Here is a 7751-nt window from a genome sequence, read left to right as displayed (position 1 = left end):
TGCGGATTAGGTCTCTCCCTCTTTGAGGTTATAACATAAAAGGAGCCGACTTGAACTTGGTTGCTGAGATGTGTACATGGCTAGGTGTTCTTTTATCATTATCATTTTGATGTAGTTAAAATCAACCTGATAGTAGATTGCTTTCCCTGTTTTAGAAAATAAACGCACATAAAACCAGGGTAGCAGTGCGACTATTTTTTGACGTTATCTGATCAGTGGGAAGCCTTCTGAAGCCTTGAAGACATTGAAAGATTACTAAGTTATGGAAAACCCTTTACATTTTTTCAATTATCTGGTCCCATCCACATATCCAATATCTATTTGCATACATATGTAAATGTATGTTCATCCACCTAACCCTACATTTATCTATCAATTTATCTGTGTATCTATCAATGAATCTGCCGCTTACCAATTCGCCCATCCATCATCGCCTCATCAGCCCATGTCTGAAGTCTTTCCTTTCCTTTTCGCAACCGCACATTTCCTCCCTGCCTTCAGTGTTCCTTTATCTTCCCAGTCCATTACCCTAAACCTCATGTCCAATGCATGTCCTATCCCCCACCTCCCCCTCCACCATTCCCGAAAACCCCAAATGCAGCTCAACATTTGTCAACAGCTACAGCAACAGCAACCGAGAACGGGGCATAATTCGACCCTTCAGGTAGCCACTTGGCTGGGACGACGACTCTCGACCACATTCTGTACTGTTTTAGGCCGGCCGGCCGGCAGTTGGTTCTTGGTTCATGGTCTGGTCTCTGCCATTAGCAATATACACTGGTTGGGCCACCCCGGTGGGTGGACACAACCCCCCTTTGTTGAAAAACAAACCCCCTTTTTCATGACTTTTGTTTTTGTGTACTTGCGAGAGATGGAAAAGAGAGTCTAACCGAAGGAGAGAAAGCGAGAGAGACCTGCGCATTGAGTGTTTCATATTCCACGAAAGGTTTCAGATTCGGGCTTCAAAAATTAAAATATCTATTAAATTATCACCAAGAAAAACGTTTAATTATTTTTCCATAACATATCCCCTTAAATCGTATTTAACTCGCAAACTTTTCATTGCATTCAATAAAAAAATTCAAATTTAACGTTCGTTTCGCCGTTACGTTACGTTCAGTTATTTTCTTACGTAGTTCGGTTAATGTTCCACTTGCCAAAACGTTTCGCGAGCTTGCGCACAGCTGTTCTCTTTCTCTCTTTTTGCTCTCTCTGTTTGGTTTTGCAAAACAAAACGCGTCGCTGGTGGCGGCCGCTTGGAAAAGTCGCCAGAAATGTCAGATTCGAAGTGGAAATCACCGGAAAAACTACATAGCGCGGCTGAAAACACACAGAAAAGCGACGTGGAGAAAATTGCCCATCATAAAAATCAAGAGCAGACGCCAGCGGAAGCAGAGCGTCAGCGGCAGTGTCAGTGGCAGCGCGCGGAATGCGAAACGCGAATGAATGCGACAACGAATGCTGATAACAAAGCGTGCGACGCGTTAATAACAATAACAAAAGCAGAAGAACAACAAGAATCGTACAAAAAAACACAAGAGAATCGCGCGTTTAATTAACGGACTACGACGCCAGCAGCGCAGTCGACGTCGACGTCGCGTGTGATGATAGTGTGGCCATAGTGTGTCAGTGTGTGCGTGTGCGTAGGAGTTTCTTTTGATATAAAAACTGCATTTGATTGCATTTTCGGCGGCATTTGCGAAACGACCGGCCGCCGGCAAAGAACATAAAAACCAAACAAAAGGCAAATCGATAAGCAAAACGGTAAAGCTTCTCCTCTCTTTCTAAGTAAATGTGCCTGTGTGTGTGGTCTGTGTGTTTGCTGTGTGTATTTGTGTGTGAGCGCAGCTGTTGATGAAAGTGAAGCAAAGGAAAAATCATTCACATTTTCCAGGGGGGAGAAAATGCGAAAAATAACAACAGCAGCAGCAGCAGCGCACAAACAACGCTGCAGCAGAAGCAGCAGCAGCAGATTGTCGGCGGGGAACACAAAAGAGCGCAAGAGGCAAAAGAGCTAAAAACTCAGACGACGCCAAGTTGTTGATACCCTTGCTTAGCTAGCAGTTTTGATGCTTATTGGAAGTAGTTTGTAATGCACAAAAAGCACAGCAGGTGCAGAGGAGTACCCATGCCTATTTGAATTTAGTGTTGGACAGACTCCAAGAGGAGTATTTACTGCGACTAGTAACATGTGAATTTGTCAGGAGAGAGGAAAGAAATTGTAGCTTCATGTGCCAAATAATAGTTAATTCTGCAAAATTCTTCTAGAATTTCTCAAAATATTTTATCTAAAATGTAAATTTAATTGAAGTATGAAAAAATGTTATAAATCATCCATTGAATGGTCTATCTTCCATCACTGCGTTCCCAATCCAATGAAAGGGTATCTCAAACTTCGGCTCTCAATAGCTAGTCTGCTCTTGTTTTTGTTGCGTTTTCATTTACGATTTTTCTCTCTCTCTCTGCTGCTGCTGTTCTCTGTTTTGTTTTTGTATATTTTACGAGACGAGTTTTGCAAGCCCAGACATAGTCGTCGTTGTTGTTGTTGTTGTTGTTGCTTTTGCAACTGTCGTATCTCTAGTATCTAGCTACTTTTTTGTGCAGCTTTTTGCCGGCTGCTGCTTTTCCGCCAGTGCTTTGGCCCACACTTCCATTACGAATTTGTCGTTGCCCCAGCTTTAATTTCATAAATTTTATACTAAAAGGAGTCTGCAGTCGAGAATTTCCTTGGATTCGACTCGTATTCGCATTCGCATTCGCATGTTGGCTAGCAGTCAAAAGTAACACTCAACTTTCGCCCGTTCGTTGGTTCGTTTGGTTCCGGGGGGAGACTTCTGTCTGCGTTTCTCTAATTGAGTTTGTCTGGAGCGCTGGGACTGGATTTCTAGGCATGGGTGAAACAGGAACGAAACACACGCATCTACGTCAGTCTACGGCCCAGGGGCAAAGGAGGAGGGTGGAATGGCAATGGAACAGCTTAACCCATGTGTGGGCATTGGGATGGTGAGGGGTGGGGGCGTTTGTAAATTATGCAAAATGCTCAGGGAATGCTTTTGTGATAAGTGAAGAAATGTTGTTCAAGGGAAGTACTACAATTATTTGTAGTGCTTAATATTTCTGGAGTATGTATCAAGAATGTTATCTTTTGCAGTCATAATGTGCTAGAAAATTCATGGCATTTAATGCATTCTTTCACTAATCTCTATGGCTAGAGAATTTATGAAAATTCTTGCATATCTCAAGACTCATGCAGTGACTCACTCTCGCCCGAAGATTAGTTCTATTTATATTTAAATGCCATGCAAATAATTCTACTGTCGTGCATTATTTCAGATTATTTTTCAAACATAAACCCCAACTTATGTCTCCATTCCATACAAATCTTCCCGTTAGACATTCAACAAACACACAAAAAACCTTCTATTTTGTTTGACACAACTTTTTATCATATATGCTTTTTTATGCTTTATTTTTTTGTTTGGAGTGACTTTTAAAGGGTTAACACACGCTTTACGACTACAAAACACTTTTTTTGTTCACGTAAAGTTTTTGTTTCGTCTGTGTCTCTGGCTGGTCCTTTGGTCCTTTTATTTAGCGAAAATATTTCGGCATTTTGTTGGCATTAAATTGTCAGTGAAACGAGATTTGAGGGCACGTGGTATGGCATGAGGGGCATGAGGCAACAATTCAAAAACGTGAAACTGCCACTAAAACATGCCAAAAATCCGCGCGCATTTAAAATATTTGCCCCAGAGCCGCATTGAGAGTTAGCCAAGCGAAGGAAAGGAAAGGGAGGGAATGGAGGGATTCCTGGCATTTGGCTGGGATTTGATTTAGTTGTTGGGTCGCCACACCTGACCCCCCCACAGCCCCCAAAGAGTTCCATTTGTGTGTCTGTTTCCTGGCACGTGGATGTCTCTCTTTCTCTTTGGGGTTCATTTTAATTGCTTTCCCTCTCCTTTCTATCACTAATTTGAAATATTTTCAGATCAAATGTGAAAAATTACTATTTAAAAAACAAAGAAAAACCAACAACAAAATTCGATGTAAAAACTTATAAAATATACGTAAAAAATGCAACCATTCCGTTCCGTGCCGTGCTAAGAAAAACAACGTATACGATCCGAAATTTATATAAATCTATATCTAACTATAAACCTAAGTGTATTCTAAACAATTCTAATGTGCAATTGAAACAATCAATTTTGTAATATAACTGAGGATTTAATGAAAGAATAAGTGAAGAAAGAGTTACAATAAAACATCTTTAAACGGTAAGTTTTTCGGAGCCAAAAATTGTTGTACTCTACATTTACATATATGGTTCCTCTAAGGGTTCGGTTCTACACGTTCTATGGGCTATTATGGGAAATTTAGTGGTTTTATTGTTTGTAAGAATTGGTCATATTTAAAGTAAAAGAATTCATAAAAATACAGATGGTAGAGAGTAAAGGAAAGACTATTTCCTGCAGTAACCCAGTCCTCCACAATAATTTCTTCGTTTGTTTTTTTCTTAGTTTTATTCAGAAAATTACATCAAAAGACTTTTATTTTAAGTCATTTCAAGTAAAGCAGTTAATGCCTTGAATTATGTGAAAACAATTTGGAACTCGTTAGAATTCTTTCCTTCAAATACGTTCAAACCATCCATATTATGATTTTTCACACATTTGTGTGTCGTTTGGCTTTACCTTTTCTTTTCTGGACTTCTGTTTATTGACTTAAATTTGGTATCAAATACCGAACCCCCAAAAATTCAATTGCAGGAAAAAAATGAGTAGAAAAAGGGGAAGGGGAGTAAGGGTGCGATTCCTAGACGGAGAGACGAAGGATGAGGAGAAAGCATAGCCAAAGCCATAGCAAACAGAAGTACCATAATCCTGAAAACACCATTCAAGGGCAACTTTCACCGTCTCTCCAGTGATGGTCAGAGAGCATGGGGAGGTGTATGGGGTGCTATGCGGCGGTGTAAGAAGAGGTCAAACTACCCAGCCACTCGGTACACAGTTCTCCCAATGGCTAGTTCCGTCCGTCCACCCATCCATCCATCGCTTACAGTCTGCCATTTTCATTTTTTGGCCAGCAGCAGCATCAGCAGCTGCCTGTCTTTTGGGGGACGGTGGAACTCTACTCTGCCGCAGTGGTCGGCCACATTGGCAGTTTTTGGGTCTCCCCCATAGACATTGGGACATTGGACATACATCACAAGCCCAAGTTCAAATTTCCTACTTCCTCTGACGAGTTTTACTCCTGCTACTGCTCCGCTTTTCCTGCGCCTGCTGCTGCTGCATCTCCCGCCGCTTTTTACGAGTGGCAAAATTGTTGTTATTTTTGCAGAGTTTTCCCCCAAAAAAACAAATAAAAAAAAGAGAGCACTTGGAAAAAGGAAAATAAAGAAGGAAATTTTGAAAATGCCAGCCAGAAGAAGGCAGAAAATAGCAGAGAGGAGAAGAAAACACAGCAGAGGCAGAAGCCTGAGCCAAGCGGCAAGGACATGGACATGGAGTGAAAACAGCCATAGACGTAGTCGTAGTCGACGTCTCGCACCTTCCACCAACCACCCCCAAAAGTGGGGGTGTCGCACGGTTACAGAGGCAGCGGCATCCAAGTCCGTCGACCCGGGGCGCCCACATAACGATGCAGCAGGCGGTGGCAGGCGGCAAAGGCAGGCAAGGCAGCATTTTCAACAATATCCACATTTTATCTAACCAACCCCCAAAGTGGTGTCGGCTGCAGAAAAAAAGGGAAAATCCTTGCGGGGTAAAGAGAGCGCCACAACAAGAGAGAAGAGAGAAAGGAGAACGTAGAGCGTAGAGGAGAGAGTCAGAGCCAGGAAAGGGGACTCCAGAGAGAGCCGTAGACGCCGCAGACGACGCTTTGGTCTAGTGTTTTGTTGTTGTTGTTGCCATAACCTTGGAAGGAAAGAGTATTGCCGTAACTTTGTTATTCCTTTCTATTCGAAAATGAGAGAAAAAATAGCCAAACGACCGCCGCCAGAATCCGCGCGGGGTTTCTTCTTTATTTTTGTGGCTAACACAGGCCAAACTGTTGTTAAAAAAAAGTCAATAGTTTTAGATGTTGAGTTTTGGGAAAGTCTAGAAATGAAGATGATTTTAATGTATGTTTCAGCTCATTGTTTTATGAGAACAATGCTTAATTTGAAGATATCTTAACGATATGCATTTATGTATGTATTCCGAACAGATAGTTTTAGATTGGGAGTATTTTGGTTTCATTTAAAAAAATGTCTATGAAATATGTTTAAGTCTAGGATGCTGTGTACATGGAATTTCAATGTGTACTTGGCTTTTAGCGTTTTTAATATAATTTTATTGAATATATTACTTTGTGTTATACAATTTATTAATATAATGAGAATAGTACATAGGTTCCTCCATTAAAGAAGATAGTTATATGCAAATTTTAAATAAAGAATCCATAGACTCTAAATATATAGGCACATCCATATCTATTAGAAGAATCTTCTATTAGATAATATAAAAATTATCCCTTTTATTAAATTGCCTTTGTAAATGTTATATGAGAAATGTTTCCTGCCAATTTCTATCGCCTATTCTATCTTCAGCTGCGATTCACGCGTTTTCCTTTAAAGTTAATGTTTTAAAACATTGAGACAGCGAAAGAGCATCGACAATAGCCTTCTGAAAATCACCTCCTTACCCCAAACAACAACTTCTCAACTTTATCCTTGAACTTTTGGTTTGTTGGTTTTTCGATTCCTGTTGCCGTATTTGCTACCTTTTGCTCGTTTTTCTTTCCTTTTTCCCACCTTTTGCACCTGGCAAGACAAATCACACAAACTGACACGAGGAAACAAAAAGCCGAGAAAAAGGAAAACAATTCCAAAACGTGTTTAACATTTTTCCATCTTCATTTCGCATTTTAAACAATTTTTCTTCTCTGCTTTCCTAAACTTTTTTGGTCTCCAAAGATTTTCCTAACCCTAACAAAGAGCGGGAGATCAAGAGAGATGGAGAATAGAAAGAGAGAAGCTTGGAGAAAATTGTTTTTTTTTTTTTAATTTTAATTTTTAAGCAATTTTTCTTATGCCAGAAAGAAAAATCGAGTTGTCGTTTGTTCCGGCTACCCCGCCGGTCTGACAATTTTGGGGGTGGCTTTCCTTTTGGCTTTTCCGTGCTTTCCTTTTTTTGGGGTTTTCCTTTTTTTTGTTGGTTAACTTTTCTCCTGGTTTTGCTGCTGCTGCTGCTTTGGCAGGCTCTTCGCTTGCCTTTCCTCTACTTTTGTTGTATGTTTATGCGCTACGCGTTTTTCCTAAGATTGACTTTGACATTAGCCCCATACACACACACACAAACACACACACACACACACATAGATACGTACATTTGTTGGTGGGGCTGGCTTTCGACACGCTTCGTCCTGTCGTCATCGTCATCGTGTTTGTTGGCCGGGTTCTTGTCCGCCATGTTGTTTTATTTTAGCACATTTACGTCATAATGGCATTTCCTGCCTCTTTCTCTCTCTCGGCTTGCGCTTTCCTCTTGCTTTCCTTTCCTTTTCAGCCTTCTGCTGTGTGCCTTTGAGAATTTTCCCCACTCACTTGTGGGCTCGAAAATTTTCATTGTGTCTGTGTCGCCCCTCCTCCCCATCGCGTTCTTAAATTTTGCGCTTCTCCTTTCTTTGTGAAGGTCCTTTATCGTGCTGTCTGTCTGTCTGCCTGTCTGTGTCTTTTGTTGTTGTTGTAATTGCTTTTGGCTTTATTGTTGCCC

At 40.9% G+C, this 7751-nt stretch overlaps 1 protein-coding gene across 1 annotated transcript in view; it reads left to right on the top strand.

Moving 5' to 3' along the window:
• Positions 1-1282: 1282 nt before the first annotated feature.
• LOC117895721 (frizzled-2) overlaps positions 1283-7751 on the top strand; it is a 96417-nt gene continuing 89948 nt past the window's right edge. The window contains exons 1-2 of the mRNA XM_034803578.1: positions 1283-1764; positions 3989-4274. The gene's annotated coding sequence lies outside the window, so the exon portion shown is untranslated. The remainder of the gene's footprint in view (positions 1765-3988; positions 4275-7751) is intronic.

This window comes from Drosophila subobscura, chromosome J, assembly GCF_008121235.1.
Source record: "Drosophila subobscura isolate 14011-0131.10 chromosome J, UCBerk_Dsub_1.0, whole genome shotgun sequence".
Classification (NCBI taxonomy): Eukaryota; Metazoa; Arthropoda; class Insecta; order Diptera; family Drosophilidae; genus Drosophila; species Drosophila subobscura.
The sequence above is the reverse complement of the archived record's forward strand: the minus strand, read 5'-3'. Positions and strand labels throughout refer to the sequence as shown.